The sequence below is a fragment of the Sander lucioperca genome, chromosome 1, assembly GCF_008315115.2.
Source record: "Sander lucioperca isolate FBNREF2018 chromosome 1, SLUC_FBN_1.2, whole genome shotgun sequence".
Lineage (NCBI taxonomy): Eukaryota > Metazoa > Chordata > Actinopteri > Perciformes > Percidae > Sander > Sander lucioperca.
Window position 1 is genome coordinate 53112280 of NC_050173.1, and position 21385 is coordinate 53133664.

The window sequence follows — 21385 nt, forward strand, 5'->3', positions numbered from 1 at the left end:
CGCTGACAATTGTTAAAGACATCATATAGCAATGATGGAGTCATAGCACTTTCTGACTTGGGTCTTCTTTTGAACTGCAGTTTCGATATGTCTGTCTGCCTCCAGCATTAGTATCTCGGAGCCATCTGGGCCTCAAACAGCCATGAAGGGCATTGGAGAAGGAGGGGATTGAACCTTTAATGGTGGAGTAAAACGTGGCTCCTCTGTATTCTGTATTCTCTACTGTGTTCGGAGGGAATTCATTCCTCCGGTGGCCCTGAATGAAGACTGCAGAGCCGGGATGTTTGGTTTTCATTTTTATTATCTGTCCTGATAGTTGGCACGGCATGCCATTTGCTTTTGCCTGAGGGGGGATGTACACAGCAGCAAAATAATTGAGGCAAACTCCCTGAGTGAGCAAAACGGCTTGCAGAGAAAAAAAGCATGCGATTCCAGCATGAGAGAGCCAAGTCGTGATTCAACAGGCCATACCGAAGCACCACTTGTTCTTGGTATTAAAACATACATTCCCTCCCTTTTGTTTTCGCTGCTGATTTGTGTATCACAGTCCGCCTGAATCAGCGTATACCCCCGCAGCGCCGCTGTGCCACCAGAGTTGAGGGTGAACCAATTTTCCTGGAAATAAACTGCTGAAGTAAAGTCATTGTTAGTCCTGGTCAGCAGTTGTAATTTTTATTTATTTTGTTGCTTAAGGTGTGAACACTGAATAGCGTACTCGAGGAAGGGCAGCATGGAAACTTTGGTGTCCTCCGGCAGCGATGTGCTCCAGTATGTTTTCTCTGTCTCAAGGCTTTAATTATACAGGTCTGGGGGAAAGAATCCACATCTAATCAGCAGCTGTTGGTTAAAAATGTCCAAGGGAGCGCTCAGAAGTATGGATAAAAGCCGGAAGGCAGAAGATCAAGTAGTATTCAGAGGTAAATCCACTTGGTGGAGAAAACACACAATTCACAAGAAACAAATCTGAACAACACTGCACCATGCCAAACAAAGGACAGTGTAGTCTGTATAGCTTAATGGAAGGAAGTGATTAGATTCACAATTATTGTGCAAAAGTGAGATTATTTGTGTTATCAGTCCCAGTGTAAAGCCAGTATTCTGCCCCCAGTTTAGGTTTCATGTGTGTTCCGATTGCAGTTCCTCGCTGTGAATCATCATATCAATAGCCTGGTCGTTGAGCTATTATGTCTTAGAGGTGCTGGTAGGTGTATTCTATTAGACAGACAGCCATCTGTTTCCCCATTTATGGTCTTTTTGTTAAACTAAGCTGTTGGCTACATCTATCTATAAATCAAGGAATATCTGTGCGTGTGTGTGTGCGTGTGTGTGTGTGTCTCCCGCATGTGTAGTACAGCAGCAGGAGCGGGAAGTTGCTACATCCCTAGAAGGGTCCTTGATTGCGATTCACCTGCTCTGCTCTCAAAATTTTGTAGCTAGCAACGAAACATGAACTTTAGTATATCTCTGCCAAATTAAATGCTATCAGCAAAAACTTGGGATTATTGTTTGACATGCCACTCTGAGGCTCTGTACCAAATTTGGTGAAGGTCGACCATTAGGGGGCGCTATAATCAACGTAGCCGCGTTTGACCCTATAACTCCCAAACCGTACATTGCACATTAAAAATACTTATATCCACTGAATTCAGGTGAATCTCATGATATAGGCCGTGCCCATTTCCGCCTAGACGTTTTCGTGAAAAATCACGTTTATCATAAACCTACTTCTTCAAACACCTCCTAGACCGTGCGACCGATCTGCACAAACCTTGGTACGTAGCATCCCCAGACCCGAGAACAATTTATCAAAATAATTTAGCTTATTTATGTTACCAAACTAATTTTCGTAGCTAGCCACAAAACATGAACTTTAGCATATCTCGGCCAAATTCATAGGTATCAGAGCAAAACTTGGTATTTTGGTATTATTGTTCGACATTCCATTCCGATGCTCTGTACCAAATGTGGCGAAGATCAACCATTAGGGGGCGCTATAATCAACGTAGACGCGTTTTGCAAATAATTCCATGGATGTGTTTGCAATTGCAATATCTCTGTCATAGTAATGGCTATCAACATGACACTTGTCATGCTTGTTCGGCATGCCGATCTGAGGCTCGTTACCAAATTTGGTAAAGATCGGCCACAAGGGGGGCGCTATAATTGAGGTAGAAGCGTTGTTGCCTTTTACTCAACTACTACAGTTCCCGTTGAAATTGTGCCTGTTTGGAACGGATCGATTGCTTAGCCTGTGATATTTCTGCTTGTAGAATTCTTCAAAACCAAATTGTACCCCAAAATGACTTACAGAAGGACCCCAAACCACTTAATATGCAACTCCACTTCCACTTCCACTGTATAGCCAACTACTGACTTACTGATTTACCTGACAGAGAACGTTAGAACGTCAGAATGTAATCACAAAATAATACAATGAAAATGTGGAGTAATCAGACATTAGTGTCATGGACTCATGGTAGTGTGCTACCCAACTGGCCCGTTATGAGAGCTAATCAGCACATATCTGCGTGCATCAACCACCAGAACCGGACAGTTTGTGTGTGTGTGTGCACAGAGAGAGAAAAAGAGAGAGAGAGAGAGAGAAAGAGAGAGAGTGTTGTCTCGTGTCGCATGATCGTTAACAAATTTAACACTTCAGCAGAGGCGCTCATTTCCATACAGGTTTAGTGGCTTGACGGTTAACGGTGAAGTATGGATTTGATTCGCGGGGGTATTTTGGCGACGGTAACGTTATTAGTGTTGTAAGTTAGCAGTAGACTTAATTAACCCGACCCAGGGTGAGTCTGATGAAAACTGCTGTGTCTGCCCGGTTCAGCTCTGAGATTTTCTCGCATTACACAGCGCTGTGAAGGAATAATCACTGAGATTACATTATGTTCGGCTTCTGTTTAGAAGTGGTGAATGTAGGCTACAGCTCACAGCAACTTATTATTATATAGTGTCTGGCTTTTTTTGATATTTAGAGTTTCCTCTTAGCGAAATAATAAACACTGAAAAGCATAGGGCCTTTTTTTGCCAACCTTATTCCACACAACAGTCACGATGTTCCTTTCAGCTATTCGCTCGTGCTTCAGGCAAGTGAAGAAAAGTTAGTTTGGTATATCCAGCAATCATGTATGGCGGTAACACCCGCCCCGCTGTTGTAAAGCGCACTGCATGTGGCGTCTGCGTGTGACGTGCAGGTTACCTTCCCCCCCAAACACGGACACACACACGCGTACATACAGATACGTCTTGGTTTATTACATAGATGAATGAGAAATGTACTATTGCAATTTACTACATACTTTGGAACTCGCACTTAGTGAAATTTCCTGACATTTGCCTCTCCACCGTCATGCTTTGGGTTCTGCTTTTGCGTGCTCCACTTTCGTGGGCTCCGCAGGTCATCAGGGGCGACTTGCGCCAGGGGGGGACACGCGACGGGGAGGCTTGGACCCCGTCATAACTGCTTGCAGTTCTAGCTGTATTTGTATGTTATTCTATTTGAGACAGTTTTTTTTCTTCTTTCTATCTCTTTTTAATTGCTGTTTAATGTTTTATGTAAAGCACTTTGAATTGCCTTGTTTCTGAAATGTGCTATAGAAATAAAGTTTCCTTGCCTTACAGTCAGTCTGTTACCTGTTGTGCACGTTTCTCCGGCCATTTTCTGCGCGCTGTAGCGTCTTCCCCAGCAGGCTGAACCAGGCTCCTTGCTTCACCCGCCCGGGCCACATCACTACCATGGATATGTGATGTTTACAAGACGAAAAAAAGGTGACACACCGAATCTCTAGATGAGCCAAAGCCGAGCTGCGCCAGATTAACTGTGCTTACAGTCAGATAAAGTTGTGAAAAAAATACTGGGAACCAAGCAATCGGCCCATTCTGAACAGGCACGCACTCCAAATGGGCACTGCACTGGTGTCCAAAGAGATAACAAAAATGTCAATTCCCGCACACACTTTACACATCACCTCTGCAATGACTGATTCAAAAAGTCATTATTTCGATCAAAAGGACTTTTTTTTTCATTCATAAAGACATCATTTTGTGTGGTGACCCTTGACGACATTACAAACATTATTGAGGTTTTACTCGAGTTACTTTGAGTAAATGTAATTCTTGTATTTTATCATTTGTTGCCTGTATTTTCTATTGGTAATATGGTTGTGGTAAGTAAGTTTTACCAAAATCACCTCATCATTTAACAGATTAGTTTCTGTAACGATCTTATATTTGGCATCTTCGCAATTCTTAGAAAGTACATTTTGCAACACAATACTCTGCACATCTTCTGCATATATTGACTCATAAATATTAAATGATACTACTTTACTTTTAATAGCCATGGTGATTTAAAAAAATTGAGATGCACATAAATGTTAGCAGGACAACCATTTTTGTCTTTGGAATGAAAGGGTTAAGTTACAGCAGTAGTATTAGTACACTAAAAGATCAGTGGTTACAGAGTTAAGTAGTTATTAGCAGATTTTAAAAATTTGGCTTGTTTTTGTCGTCTGGAAGAACGTTCCACTTTTGGATTTGTGGCTTTAACTGCAAATACCCTAGACTTTCAAGGTCCCATATTGTAAAAACTGAGATTTCCATGTCTTTTTTTATTATAAAGCAGGTTTAGGTGCTACATAAATACTGTGAAAGTATCAAAACGCACAATTCACGGAGAAATGCAACCCGTATTCAGAAACGGTGCCTTTAAACGAGCCGTCAGGACTTCTCTATGGTTGTGATGTCACAACTGTACTATATATTGGTAGAAAGTGCCGCTACAGTGCCGTTTCATTCTCCGGCTGCAATGACAGTACTAAAACTCCCAGAGCACAGATGCGGAACAGATGCGGAACACCTGCAAACGCTGACCAATCGGAGCACATTGGGCTTGGGGGGGGGGAAAAGCATGCTCTAGTAGAAACCCAAAATACAAGTATGAACCTGAAAATGACAACAATATTCTACAGATTGTAATGTAAACATTTTTTACATTTAGGGCTAGAGGAAGCTTGTTAACAAAGGTGAATGTGAACAAATACAACACATTGTAGTTATGTAGAGATAGCACCTAGAAGGCAAAGTGGTTTGAAAATATTGCCTTCAGCAGCACTGGAGATTGACAGGGGGAAGAAAATCAATATAGATAACGCCAGAGCCAACAGGGAACGAAAGTGGAATGAAAAGCACTGTTGGTCATAAATGTTAATATTACCCATTCATTTTTCATGAAAACATTACACTCACCTAAAGGATTATTAGGAACACCTCTTAAATTTCTCGTTAATGCAATTATCTAATCAACCAATCACATGGCAGCTGCTTCAATGCATTTAGGGGTGAGGTCCTGGTCAAGACAATCTCCTGAACTCCAACCTGAATGTCAGAATGGGAAAGAAAGGTGATCTAAGAAACTTTGAGCGTGGCATTGTTGTTGGTGCTAGACGGGCTGGTCTGAGTATTTCACAATCTGCTCAGTTACTGGGATTTTCATGCACAACCATTTCTAGGGTTTACAAAGAATAGTCTGAAAAAGGAAAAACATCCAGTATGCTGCAATCCTGTGGGCGAAAATGTCTTGTTGATGCTAGAGGTCAGAGGAGAATGGGCCGATTGATTCAAGCTGATAGAAGATCAACTTTGACTCAAATAACCACTCCTTACAACCGAGGTATGCAGCAAAGCATTTGTGAAGCCACAACACACACAACCTTGAGGCGGATGGGCTACACCAGCAGAATACCCCACCGGGTACCACTCATCTCCACTAAAAATAGGAAAGTGAGGCTACAATTTGCACGAGCTCACCAAAATTGAATCTTTCAAGACTGAAAAAATGTTTCCTGGTCTGATGAGAACATGGATCCGTCATGCCTTGTTACCACTCTGCAGGCTGGTAGTGGTGGTGGTGTAATGGTGTGGGGGATGCTATCCTATCAATATGGGCCAACATTTCTAAAGAATGCTTCCAGCACCTTGTTGAATCAATGCCACGAAGAATTAAGGCAGTTCTGAAGGCGAAAGGGGGTCAAACACGCTATTAGGGTGTTCCTAATAATCCTTTAGGTGAGTGTACATACAACATGTGAGCTGTGGCAGTGACTTCTTTGCTGTTTTGTTATGACAATAATTTTAAGAAATAAAAGAATAAAAACATTAGACAGTCTAATCAAATAATTCTAATACTGCACCAAAGCAGCCCGGGTAGTAGAGAGAACAAATAATAATAGTATCCACATGGCCTACAGAGAGAAACTGTTAAAATGAGGAGAGAAAGAAGGTGTATATGGTTAGAGGTGCAGAGGGAGAGGATAACAGAGAGGAAAAGAAAGGGTTGGACAGGTTAAGAAAGATACAGAACATGAAGAGAACTGAAAGGAAGAAAGAGGTTAAAGTGTAAACAGGCATGTAAAAGAGATGGCTTATTCTTTAATGTCCGAGAGTAATGGCTGTTTCATACTGTCCGGAGACGAATACACGATAGGCTATCCGGGAAGACGCTGACAGCGGAAACAGCTGATCAGTGCTGTAAGTTAAATGTTCGCTACGGCCCTCCTACTGATAACATGACAAAGTGTGTGTGCACATGTGTATGTGTTGTGCACAGCCACAGTTCAGAAGGCCAAGCATGAATGTGATAGTATATGCAAGCAACCAAATTGGAAAAAAACTGATCAAATAAAAGACATTTTACAGCTGCTGAACACAAAAACAAATTCATCATTCATAAAACGATGTGTCTGCGACGATGTTTGGCTCACAGACTGAAATATACTGAAAAATATTACAGACGCTGTCCATGGAACTGGTCCTGCCTGGGTTTGTCATCCTGTTACAGAAGATAATATCTTAGTTGGCTTGGTTCGCCAGGTAAAATTGAACACCTTTGAGAAGGGTTTAGCTTACATTCATAACACACTTGAGGAATAACTCATTAGTCAGCAGTGATGGCAGAGCTGAACTGTGCACTGGTAGAAAGAAGATCCCAGCTGCGGTAACCCCACCTTTTTTGTCAAAGCAACTTTAATTGGTGCTAGATCAGCTGATTCTTAATCAAGTGACTGTTCTATCCAACCTTACTCTTACCAACTACTGCCATATCTACAACAAATGGCGCTTACCCACTGCTAGTACCAGCTCTACTCGGCTCGGCCGCGATGCCACGTCTTCCTTTTTCCATTGCAGATTTAGTACCGCCTCATGCGTGAGGCGAGCATGGCTGGTCGTCATAGTGACGCCGCAGGAAACTGCCGTGACCTCACGCGACACACACACAGAATGTTAAATGTGTGTTTTTGACTCTGGGCACGTGGCTTTTTGCCACAGCTAGAAGACAAATTTAGTTTCAAAAGAAGCTGGAGGCAGCAAAAAAAAACGCCGCTGGCTAAACTATTTAAAAATGGCGGGTCTGTTCAGGACACCCCCCGTCTGTCGCTAGCAAAGATGACGCAGTGATTAGTGGCGATTCTCTCCGACCAATCAGAAGTCTGCAGGTTTTCACGTCAGCTTTTGGTATCACCTCAGCTCGCTTGGAACCTCGACGGAGGGGATACTAAAAAAAGTACTTGTTGGCAGGTACCAGGGACTTTTTTTCATAATGGAAAACCAAAAAAGGCGAGTAGAGTCGAGGCAAAAGTATCCTGCATTTCCTGGGACTCACCTGGGTCCTTATGCCAAGTCTTCCTATCTCTCTCTGAACCTAGTCTATATCGATGACGGTTCATTTAAGGGAAGCTCCGCCGGATGTCCCTCACTTTCCGCATTCTTTGAGTTGACTTTAACTTTGAATTTCCTCTCTGCAGCGATCGCTAACAGCTGTCTGCTCTGAGCCCATCCACGGTCACAGCTTCCCTACTCTTATAACAAAACAACAGGACTTCCTGTATATGATCCTGTATATGATAAAAAAAAAATGCTTCCACACTACATGTTTACATCGGATCAAGGTTCGGCTGTTTCATCCGGACAATGGCCCAGGGGAGGTTCCACACCTGTAATTTTGGTTTAAAACTAAAAAGTCTAAGGTCTGGACCAAACCAGGAAGGTGTGAAGCTCCCTTAACCATCTCTTACTTCTGTGGACAGCTCAAAGCTTAGGACAGCATGCCAGCCTTTTCTGCCTACTAACACACAACAAGCATAAAATGGACATGGACATATCTTTGCGGTTCCCTCAGTATGTACTGCTGTGTAGAAATGTTTAGCGGTATGTCAGCCCAGTATCCCTAGGAATTAGGGCCACATTGGAAAATCCTGCACATCACAATTTACGTACGATTCCATGGTTAAGTGCCATTGCAGGAAGTAGTGTGTTCTTTATGTAGGTTGATGTGTAGTGTATCTGGCATTCATGCAGGAGACCAGAGTTTGCGTCCTGTCACAGATGTGGAATTTGTGTCCAGCTTTTTAATCAACATAATCACTATCTTTCCCTTGCCTTAACCATGTGTTTTGGTTGCCCTACCCAAACCATTATTTATTTGCCATAACTACAATCTTTTCCTAATCTTATCCTCATTATAGTTGCCGTGCGCAAATATTGTAGATAGCGAGAACTTTTAAAATGTTGGCATTGAAATAATAACAAAATGGGTTTTGCAGAATCTTCCAATACTGACGTTCTTTTTCTGGCGTCAGGTTTAAGGATGTTGAGTTTCACAGCAGTCTGACAGCACCCCTTTCATATAATGGTAGTGTGTAGGATGTCAAAAATATAAATAGATAAATATAAACAGATGTCTTTTGCTATCTCTATACTACCTCCACCTCGTCTGTTTGATTGGCACCCTGTGTATTTTGTCATATCCTGGACTGCTGCCATGTACAGAACTGTATAGGTTATGTAAAGTTAGTTGGTTAGACCAGAGCAGCATTCCTGTGTACCTCTGCATGACATTCATTCAGATGTCATCAAAGACTTCAAGTGCCTGAATTGTGAACATGCCTCTGGAACATAAGATAAGTTAGAACTTTATCCCGAGGGAAATTGTGAAATTGTTATGGGGAGCCATTCATAGATTCCTGTTTTTGTTTTTTTATTGTAACCATGACTAGAAAGATACCCTAACCTTAAAAAAAGTAATTTAACCCGAACCATGATCTTTCTCTAAACCTAACCAAGTTGTCTTTGTTCCAAAGGGTGTAATCACACATGGCCCAATTGCCTTATCGTGCCCGAGCATGATTGTCCCAACTCCCCTGCTGGCAACACATCAGGGCCCGAGCACGATTACGCCATTGCATTGCGGCACTCGCCGACTACAATTCCTGTTCATCTGTAAGGTAAGAACCACACCTGGGCACGTTTAGCAGTCACACTGATGCTTACCGTGCCGAGTCCAACTAAACCATGCCCTGGCCCATCTCGCTCAATGGCGTTTTAAGCCCCCAACGTCGACTACAAGGCACCTAACCCTAACCCTAACCTTATGTTTAATAATAACGGTATTTGTTGTAATATTTCTATATTTACGTCTTTTATAGCATGCTTTTCAGATTTCTTTATTCTTTCCTTTTTGGGGGTTAATTTCTAACTGCAGAGAGGGATCCTACCTAATATGTTAATGTTTTTATGGGTTTTTTTAATAAATATTTTAAAGATGCCTTGGTTGTCCTTTATAACTTTTATTCTGCCTTATCTATATTTTAATAATTTGATAGTGCTTCTGTCTTTATTGCTAATATTTATTATTATTATTATTACAAATTGAATTACTTGCCTCAAGATTTTAACATGATAATACACATGCCATTGGTTTTATACATTTTACTAACAGTGTGGTTTTATTCTATGATGTATTTTAAATTATTTATAGTTATTTATTGTGTGGCACTTTTTACTCTTTAAAGCCCTTTTAAACACAGCACTTATTACTAATTTTTAATGGTATGTGTATATTTTTTAACCTCAAGGGCAAGTAATTCAGACAGTATTTTAGACCCTTTAAATGTTTTTATTTTAATTTTTGAGGTTAAATAATATGTCTTTAATATTGGGATAGAATTTATTTTGTATTGCAACGCTGGGCTATTTATTTACATAACTATATATATATAATTATTTATTTTGTAATGTCTCTAGGAGAGAGACCAGGGCAGGTGTGGAGTTGACCTTTTATTTAAAGTTTTAATCTTCAGCTGTCCGTCCTGTCCAGTGGTTCTTTTAACCTGCTTTTAATATCTGGCCGTCTTTTACACAGCTTTTTTATATAACTGAACCCAGTTTTTAAGGAGGTTTTTAAGTGTTTTATTCACACCAGTGGTCCCCTTGTGCCCGTGCCCCTCGCAGCGCCCATTCCTGGGAGTTGCGTTTTAAGTGCCTTCCAGGCAGCGCTGCTTGGAAAACGACGTTGGGGCCCATCTCTTTTAATCGGTCCAGTGTCCACTTTTAATCGGGCACTATGTAGCGTACCGGCACGGAGCAATCGCACTAGTCAAATAAATCAGACTTCGGGATCAAACATGCTCGGGCACGGCTTAACTGGTGTGAGTATGCCCTAAATCTAACCAAACATTAATCATAGTGGTGTCACATCATAAAACTGATTACTTTTTCAACAGTGAGTTTGGAAATCTGAGGTTTGGAATGATGTTGTTTCAGATCAGAAAATGCTTTCATGTGTCATTTTAGACGGCATGGACCGACGACATTTTGTCGTTGTCGTAATCTGAAAGTCTTGATTAATGCCTTTGTTAGCTTCTATGGAAGACATTTGCTGCGTCTGTGTTTCCTTGCAAGGTAACTGCAGGGATTTTTAGGTTTTAAATCTCTGGATTGTTGTGCCAGCTCCATTTCTGCTATGAGTTTGGTTAGTCTGCCCTGTTGGTGACAGATTTAAAGTTTTAGTTTATAGTTTTCTGTATGTACTGTACTTTTCTGTGTACCTGCTGTTTTTTACTAAATTGGAAACTATCCTTTGCCTCGGTGTAGTGTCTGTGTGCTTGGGTTTTGTTATCAGAGTACACACACACACATACAGAAATACACTCCTCCTGATCAAAGCAGAGCCATATGTCCCAGGCCTGATGATGAATATGAGAACTGACAGACGATTAGACAGCTGATTAGCTCTACGCTGAACGCTGTGTGTTTCTTCTCTGTGTGCGGCTTGTGTGTGTATCTGTGTGTGTGTGTGTGCATGCGTAGGAAGGTGTGCGCACATCCATCTGTGTGTCAACAGCTGACAGAGCAATTTCAGTCATTTTTTGAAAAATACTAAAAGAAAAATCTTAATTTAACCACTGGCATGGAAGCCGTCCTCATACCCAGGGCATGGTCTGTTTTTACAGACCTGAAAAGAAATATTTGCATATTGATGTCAGCGAATCTTTCTGTTAGAAATGGCAAAGATTACCATACAAATTCCATAAAACAAGACACCGTAATATAGCAACATATGACGTGGGTTCACTGTTGGGAGTGAACACGTTGCCAACGTGATTGTATGGCAGCTATCCTCCGCCTTTGCAATGATCTGTTTGGACAGTTTCTCGCTGCAGTCACAAAAACCTGCCATTGCTTCTGGGTTGTTTTGCAAAGGATTCAAAGCTGCATCTCAGAATCAGTCACTGTGTATGAGAGAATATGTATTTCTTTTTTTCACCATTCATTAAACTCCCAATGACAAATACCCTGTATGCAATATCACTGGCAGCATATCACACTATTCTTATAATAATACCAACCGTGTTGAGGTAGTTGTTAAAACTGAAAGAACATTTTTAGTATTGCAATCTTTCAACACATAAAGTAATAGGATATAGAATACATTATCAGTGTCTGTGTTTATGGTGTCTTGCACGTAGTTGTCTAAATCATCTCTTCCGACTGCACCATGGCTAAAAAGATAATTGCTATAAAAAAATAAGAACAGAACTTGCACTTACATGTGGCACTTTGTAGTTTGGCTTAATTGAAGCTAATGTACTTCTTTTATGTGACTCTTGCAGTTATGAGTTTGTACCTACATGGTTGAATGCACTTATTGAAAGTCGCTTTGGATAAAAGCGTCAGCTGACTGAAATGTATTGAAATGTAAATCCTCAGATTTGCCTTAAATTGTTTTTCAGTATCAGATGTTTTGATTTTCATAAAAGGTTTGGCATGCATTGATACACGTGGCAGCCAAAAGTGACAGAAATAATCAATGGTTTTGATTTCTTTTGTTGAGAGCAAGATGGAAAGATATCACTCTCATCATGTCTGTGCACTAATTAGGAGACAACTAGCCTATGGATTAGCATTAAGACTGAAGCCAGGAGGGAACAGCTAGCCTGGCTCTGTCCAGAGATCAAAAATACACACCAGCACCTCTGAAGCTCAGTAATTGACATGTTGTGTCTTGTTTTAATCCATGCACAAACAGAAATGTAAAAATTGGTGGTTTTAGGGGGCGCTAAAAACTAATTCTTGATGAAACCGTTTATCCATCTGCCGAGGACTTCTGTGCAGCATCTTGAGCAGGTTGCCAGATAGCCGTGGAACAAGACTCCAGACCGTTGTTTGCCAAGAAAAAGCTAGCTGCAGCTCGTAGCACCCCATTAAACCACAGCGTGTCGTTTTTTTACATTCTGCTTGTGTACGGATTAAAGAGAAACAACAACAAAAAAGTGGACACAGATACAATGTGTTAATTATTAGGCTTGAGGTGTTGGTAGGGCTATGTTTTAACTTTAGAGAGAGCCAGGCTACTGTAGCTGTTTCCCTCCGCTAGGCTAATTGCTAACCGGCTCTACCGCTGCACTCAATACACATTCAACTCAAATTTCGTATGTTTTAGCGTAAATGGTGAAAAACAGTTTAACGGTCTAACACAATTCAGTACTACACAGTTTACAGTCTTTTCACATGTTTTTATTAGTGTTATCCACTGCAAAGAAACTCCCGCACACTGTCTAACTTGCAAGCAGGTTATGTTGGAGATTAGAGATCAACCGGTGTAAAAGCATGGCCTACTGACCAATCAATACTCGATTAATAATGGCGTCACCGTTCCTAGAAGATCCGGTGGAGCTCGGTGCGAGAGAGAGAGAGAGAGAGAGAGAGAGAGAGAGAGGTGTGCTCAGAAAAGTTAAAACATTTAGAGACCGACAACCCCGTTAACATTCCCTGATGGGTATTTTTATGAAAGTTATAGATTTTCAGCGGAGTGAATTACGTATAGGCTATTTGTTGGCTTCTTGAGCCGTATGTTGCCAGTGCGCATATCGGTTTGATTTATATTTTTATACTTTTTATTTGCTCTCACGATCGCTTACCACTGCCAGGGTTGCAACTGAAATAATAGGCTAAAGCAACGACAGTTTATTGAAAGCACAAGTGTAATTATGGTCAGCTCTTGTGCCTGACTGATTGGGAAGTGATATTGATAAGCGTTGTGATTTACGCATTTACACCGTCGGCTTTTTTTTGCCAGCTTTCCTTCCTGGGTTAGGAAGCAGCGACTGTATTGCGTTTTGCCTGTAAAACTGCGTCTGTGTTCTTCATATTTATGTAGAATTATAGTTTGCTCTTCTTATGTAAAATATGTGGCTCTTTTATGTGAACGTGCGCGTCGCTGGATTGGGAAACCCTGGGTTGATTGACCTAGTTGTTAACCACCGTCGTGACACAGGTTATGCGGGACCGCAGTTGTTAGGTTAGGTGAAGCCGGGTACCTGAAATAAATCCAGGGCATGTTGATCTTGATTCGTAGTACAGGCCTCAGGTGATATTCCGAAAAAACACAGAAAAAGAACAGGAACAGGAAAAACCAGGAACACGGAAAAATACAACTAAACCCAGGACGGAACACTTCACAGACTGTCAACGAATGACGACAAACCAAAAACAGACACAGAAAGCACACAGACTAAAAACCATATGTAAACGTGGGTGAAACAAGGGACAGGTGACACAAGGGCTGGGGAACAGGTGAAACTCATCAGGGCGGGGCAGACAATCTCAAAGGCGGGAAAACAAAAGACAAAGTAAAACAAGACATAACATGGTAGAAATAGGGAGACAACAAAATAAAACAGGAAACTAAGCATGAAACATACACCACAAGGTAAAACACAGAAGACAGAAAACATGAGATGTCAAACAACAAGGAAACAGAACAAATAAACACAATAAAAACAGGAAAAAACTACAACAGAAACCCACAATTGTGACAAAATGTTGCTGGCTCCACTAGGACCATTTGGAATAATACAGCTATCCCTTTCACAACAGCCACTGTCAAGGTGCCCTTGGGCAAAGCACTTAGCCACTAATCATTAACAGCAAAATGCTGCCTTGAAGCCAGCAATAGGAGGCTTGAGCTGTTGAGAGCTGCTCCTCCCAGGTGTGAAAATGTAGACCTACACGATGTGTGCTGCTGGAAAAGAACACTGTGACACTGTGTTCAGTCAACTTTGCCTGCTTAAAAGTTACATATGGACAGTGTAGAATATTAACAATTAAAGATAAACTGTGCTCGTTGCAAAAGAGCTGTGTGCAGTCATTGAGGAAGTGGTTAAAAGTACTCCGGGTGAGGCACATTTGCACTCCCCGCACAAAGAAGATCTCTGATGCACAGAAGGTTAAGCTTAAGTTTTTAAAAAAAACTTAAGCTTAACCTTCTTTAAAATAGAGTAAGCCTTATATGGTACGAAAGGATATGAACCAGACAGTTGGGTAAAAAACAAAACAGGAAATGTGTCTAAGAAAAGGGAGCGGTCACAGGCGGTCTCAACCCTGGCATGTGTTGTGCGAAGATAGCAGAGTCTTTCCTAGGGACAAGAAGACACCGCTCTGCAGGAAGACAATACAAGATTAGAGTAAGGCTAGGACGGGGCTGACTTCGGACGAGATCTTGGTGGACCGAGCCCTGACTTTATGTCTGTTGCTAGGGAAACTTAGTCTCTGTTTCGTGAAACCACAGCTGTGTTGTAAATCTTATGCTGGACTCAGTAAACTTGGTTGACTGAACTCATCGTCTGTGATTGATCCTTGTGTAGAGTGAACGTAAGTCCATAAAAGAATACGCGGGAATGAATTAATAGGAGTCAGGTTTGACCGGCCTCAGGGCCTTATTTTGGACATTCCCTACAACAGCTATAGAGACACAATGTCTTTCCAAGCATTTGAAAATGTACACATTTAAAATAGTGTTTGAGCCTCTGAGATGTTAATGATCTAGAGTGTTTGGAATATGGTGACAGATTTACCACTACATATGACGAGGTTCTGAGACACTAGACTGCCTCGCTTATGAAGCTTCCTGCAAAACATTTCCCTCTGATGAAAACCTGCTGCCTTTTTTACGACGTGGCAATTGGAATATCTTGACAGCTGCTTTATCAATTAGAATTCACATTACTGCTTCAGAAAATGGAATTTGCAGGATTCCTTTGGTAGAAACAAAAATATATTGCAGCTGTAACGTCCTTTTTGATGCAGTCTGTTCGCAGAAGCAGGGGATTATGTTTAAAGATGTATGATTGGCCCGCGAGGGGGTGATGAGGTTTTGCAATTGCTTGAGATAACTTTGACTCACTCCAGGTCAGCTTTATAGTCCTCACTGTACCTATTAAAGCTTTGAATCTCAGTCAGTGACATTTAAGCCTGGAAGCTCCTAATTCGGCACATTTCACACTCATTACTCGCACTCTTTTAGTACTTTTTGTCCTTTTCTCTGTCTCTTAATGTTTTCTCACACTATGCAAATAGATATGATGGCCTATGTGAACAAACATATACACACACACATTATGCCATCACCCTTACTCAGAAATAACGAGGACGCCATGAGACAGCTGCGTATACATTCATTGTTTTCTCTCCAAAGGAGGAGAAAGTCGCTTGGCAGAAATATTTACATCAGCACTCTGTTACAAACCATTTCCTCTTTCAGCTCCTCTATTTCATCTTGTAGAATGATTTCTCTCCTGTAAAATAAATGTCGTTCTGTGCTTAAAAGGCCACTGAATGTGTACATTAACACGCTCTTGCGCCTGTCACTGTGTTACTTAGTGTTCTTTCAGTGGAAACACACACACACACACACACACACACACACACACACACACACACACACACACACACAGAAAAAGCGAGAAAAATGCTTTAGTATCCGTCTCACTTTGTACTGCTTTATCCCATCTCTCTTTTCTATCGTCGCTGTAAAACTAGCATGCCCAAAACCGTTGTTTTTCAGTAAATGAAAAAAGGCTAATTTGAAAACCTTTTATTGAGCTATTTACCTCAGAAATCACCACATCACTTTTTTGTGGCATTTTTTTAGGCCTTTTTTTTTTTATAGGACAGCTTGGACAAGAAAGGGGAGACAGAGGGGGAATGACATGCAGCAAAGGGCCGCAGGTCAGAACCAAACCCCCGGCTGCTGCAGTGAGGACTGAGCCTCTGTACATGGGTCGCACACTCTACCAGGTGAGCTACCCAGGCGCCACGCCACCCATAGACAGATGTAAAGATGGACCAATGGCATAGATTTATGAAAAATAAATTAAAATGACATAATATGGAGACACAAGGTTTCTGCCTGACAGAGACGATATGTGCTTTTGCACTTGGCATGGGCCCTGTATGCTCTTGGCATGCACTATGGGTCATGTCACACCCCATCCATACACACTGTCTCTCTCCCAGTCCTCGCTCTCTCTGCATGTTCCTGGCATGCACAGACGGAGGCGTCACTTCTCATTTGCTTAAGGGGCATGATTGTGTGTACGCACATGTGCTCATTTTTTATGCATGTGTGTACATTTGTTCATGTATTTCTCTCTGTGTTTTTGTATTAGGGATTTGAGACATTCAGGGATCATGTGAGAACATTGTGTTGTGTTTTTTTATTTTTTTATAGCCCAGTTTGTGCTCCTGGTCAAAACATTTGTATGAGAACATTGGGACATATGTTTGGCTCTAACACAAAGCAGAACAGACATTCATATGCGCTGACCTGAGCTGTATCTCTGTCTAAAGCATTGTGTATCATATTTAAAAAAGGAGCAGGCTAGAAATGCAGCGTAGTCCTGTATACAGTATTGGTGCCTATAGAACACAAAATACTCTATATATCTACAAACACATGCAGTTCCTGGTTAGTCTAGTTTCTAACTGACTCTTGTATGCTAATGTATAAACACGAATGTTCATGATTACACATTAAAATATTATCAAAACAAACAACTAATTACAATACTATAGAGCTCAAATGTGTTGTTCAGGAAGTAAAAATCCCATTTATTTTCTTCATAAGGATTTTGATTATTAGCCATAATGTCTAAACTAGTATTTCTGAAATGGGGCTACCCCCCCCCCCATTTGGAGTACTGCAGGGGGTACAGGAGATATAAATAATATTTTTTTTAAATATCAGTTGCGCATAATTCATACAAGAATTATACACCATAATAATGAATGAATTTAGTGATCCTAAACATTTGAAATGGAGCATTTAAATGTTTTTCAGTTACAATGTTGTTCTCTATTAAATCAGACACTATAGTGCAGACTAATGTGCTTTATAAAAGGTGTTTTCTTTTTTTGTCTACCAAAAACCTTATGTGCTGGTCAGAGGGTACTTGGCTGAAAAAAATATTCAAGGTTGGCACATTTTTTTAAAAAAAATGTTCAAGAAGCACCAGTCTAAACCATCCAAGGTAGACTTACAACAAGCTTTGAGATTTTTAAACAACAAGGTTTATGCCCCTGTAGAAGCCAGAAGTCCGTATGATATCAACCTTGTTTTAAGAAAAACATGTTTTATTCGTGATGTCATGGAGAAGTACTACACTACCCACAATCCTAAGCATAACAATGAAGTCTTTGATTTGTGGAGCTCGCTGTTACCATGGAAATGTTTACTGCATTCACAAATCTGCGAACAACTACTGAGCTGCTACCACTGAAGTCTATGATCGTTATGTTCACAGTCTTGTACCTTTACCCTTTTATTATACGTGCAGTAGTTTCACTGGTAATGATGGCAATAAGTCAGTTATCACAATTTGGTTTGCCCCACAACCTACCAACCTAGCACTCAGATGATTCATTCTTAATACACTCACCTGAAGTTTACTTCTTTCATCTCTAACGTCACCAATGTTAGAGAGCACATTAGGATATTTTCTCAGCCTCCCAAGCATCATTCACTGTCTGAATAAAAGATTGGCAATCTTGATTGGTTACCTTAAAAGGGACAGTTAAACCCAAAATCAAAAATACATAGTTTTACTCTTACCTGTACTGCTATTTATCAATCTAGACTGTTTTGGTGTGAGTTGCTCAGTGTTGGAGATATCTGCTGTAGAGATGTCCGCCTTCTCTCCAATATAATGCAACTAGATTTCACTCGATTGTGGTGCTCAAAACGCCAAGAATCCATTTGAAAAACTCAACAGCAATGTCTCTTTCCAGAAACTCTCACCCAGTTACTCAAGATAATCCACAGTCCTGGTTGTGAGTAGTTGAACAGGAGCTAAAGCTCCAGCCCTCTGATGTAGGAACTAGGACGTGGAATCAGCAGTCAGGAAAAGTGGATTCAGGTGTAGCTCATCCTCCTGACATACCTCTGCCACTCTGCCTCCTAAACAGGAACAGGAACAAGTGGGGAGGGGTCTTCACACAGGTGAGACCCACAGATGTCAATTCACTGTAATATTCTTGTCTTCATTGCATAACATTTAGTGTAGCGGTCACACATTAAGTCTGCAAAATAGTGTTGTCGCAATAACTTTTTTTTGTCTAGTCCTGATGTGTTGCCAGCTAATCCTGAATGTCTTGGACACATGGATGTCTCGTGTGTGTGTACAGGATAGATGTGAATGGATGTATAAGTGTGATGTCTATCATCATCTCACTAGCGCTTTGTTATGCACTTCATTAATGTCAACAAACTGTATTTGGTGTCTAATATCAGTGTTAATTGACTTGAAAATGGATTATGTTTTACGTTGGGATGCACCGATTGCAAATTTCTCAGCCGATACCGATATGTAGAATTTTCATTTGGCCAATGTCAATACCGATGCCGATGTTTGTTGTTTTCCTTTGCGCAAGCTAAACAAATAAATATCATTATAAAAAAAAAATATATTAAACCATCTTCACCACACTAACTGTAAATGAGCAGAAATTCCCCACCATAAGCGAGTGTACCTGAAAGCAACATAGAGTCCCGTCAGAGCCCACATGCTTTACCTTTGGTGCATCAGTGCATCCCTAGTTTTATGGCTTTTATTATCTTTTAAAAATAAGGTCCATCCATCCATCTTCGTCCGCTTATCCGGTCTCGGGTCGCGGGGGTAGCAGCTCCAGCAGGGGACCCCAAACTTCCCTTTCCCGAGCCACATTAACTAGCTCCGACTGGGGGATCCCGAGGCGTTCCCAGGCCAGGTTGGAGATATAATCCCTCCACCTAGTCCTGGGTCTTCCCCGAGGCCTCCTCCCAGCTGGACGTGCCTGGAACACCTCCCTAGGGAGGCGCCCAGGGGGCATCCTTACCAGATGCCCGAACCACCTCAACTGGCTCCTTTTGACGCGAAGGAGCAGCGGCTCTACTCCGAGCTCCTCACGGATGACTGAGCTTCTCACCCTATCTCTAAGTGAGACACCAGCCACCCTCCTGAGGAAACCCATTTCGGCCGCTTGTACCCTGGATCTCGTTCTTTCAGTCATGACCCAACCTTCATGACCATAGGTGAGGGTAGGAACGAAAACTGACCGGTAGATCGAGAGCTTTGCCTTCTGGCTCAGCTCTCTTTTCGTCACAACGGTGCGATAAATTGAATGTAATACCGCACCCACTGCGCCGATTCTCTGACCAATCTCCCGCTCCATTGTTCCCTCACTCGCGAACAAGACTCCAAGGTACTTGAACTCCTTCACTTGGGGTAAGGACTCATTCCCTACCTGGAGAAGGCACTCCATCGGTTTCCTGCTGAGAACCATGGCCTCCGATTTAGAGGTGCTGATCCTCATCCCAGCCGCTTCACACTCGGCTGAGAACCGATCCAGTGAGTGCTGAAGGTCACAGGCCGATGATGCCATCAGGACCACATCATCTGCAAAAAGCAGCGATGAGATCCCCAGCCCACCGAACTGCAACCCCTCTCCACCCCGACTACGCCTCGATATCCTGTCCATAAATACTACAAACAGGATTGGTGACAAAGTGCAGCCCAGGCGGAGGCCAACTCTCACCTGAAACGAGTCCGACTTACTGCCGAGAACCCGGACACAGCTCTCGCTTTGGTTGTACAGAGATTGGATGGCCCTGAGAAGGGACCCCCTCACCCCATACTCCCGCAGCACCTCCCACAGTATCTCCCGGGGGACCCGATCATAGATCCACAAAGCACATGTAGACTGGTTGGGCATACTCCCAGGCTCCCTCCAGGATCCTTGCGAGAGTAAAGATCTGGTCCGTTGTTCCACGACCAGGACGGAATCCGCATTGTTCCTCTTCAACCTGAGGTTCGACTATCGACCGAACCCTCCTTTCCAGCACCTTGGAGAAGACTTTACCAGGGAGGCTGAGAAGTGTGAAACCCCTATAATTGGCACACACCCTCTGGTCCCCCTTTTTGAAAAGGGGAACCACCACCCCGGTCTGCCACTACTTAGGCACCGTCCCAGACTTCCACACTCAAAGTGCTCCTTCCACCGCCCTATTACCTCCTCAGTTGAGGTCAACAGCGTCCCATCCTTACTGTACACAGCTTGGATGGTTCCCCGCTTCCCCCTCCTGAGGTGGCGAACGGTTTTCCAGAAGCACCTTGGTGCCGACCGAAAGTCCTTCTCCATGTCTTCTCCGAACTCCTCCCACACCCGCTGCTTTGCCTCTTTCACGGCAGAGGCTGCAGCCCTTCGGGCCCTTCGGTACCCTGCCACTGCCTCCGGAGTCCTCTGGGATAACATATCCCGGAAAGACTCCTTCTTCAGTCGGACGGCTTCCCTGACCACCGGTGTCCACCACGGTGTTCGTGGGTTACCGCCCCTTGAGGCACCTAAGACCCTAAGACCACAGCTCCTCGCCGCAGCTTCAGCAATGGAAACTTTGAACACTGTCCACTCGGGTTCAATGCCCCCAGCCTCCACAGGGATGCACGAAAAGCTCCGCCGGAGGTGTGAGTTGAAAGTCTGTCGGACAGGGGCCTCCTCCAGACGTTCCCAATTTACCCGCACTACCCGTTTGGGCTTACCAGGTCTGTCCAGAGTCTTCCCCCACCCCCTGACCCAACTCACCACCAGATGGTGATCGGTTGACAGCTCTGCCCCTCTCTTCACCCGAGTGTCCAAAACATACGGCCTCAGATCAGATGAAACGATTATAAAATCGATCATTGACCTTTGGCCTAGGGTGCTCTGGTACCAAGTACACTTATGAGCA

General features: G+C 42.5%; 1 long non-coding RNA gene across 1 annotated transcript; it reads left to right on the forward strand.

The window, feature by feature from the left end:
* Positions 1-1137: 1137 nt before the first annotated feature.
* Positions 1138-13119, forward strand: LOC116036585. The gene is made up of 3 exons (XR_004101650.2): positions 1138-1173; positions 7987-7991; positions 12915-13119. It is a non-coding gene; the product is annotated as an uncharacterized LOC116036585 (long non-coding RNA).
* Positions 13120-21385: the final 8266 nt, after the last annotated feature.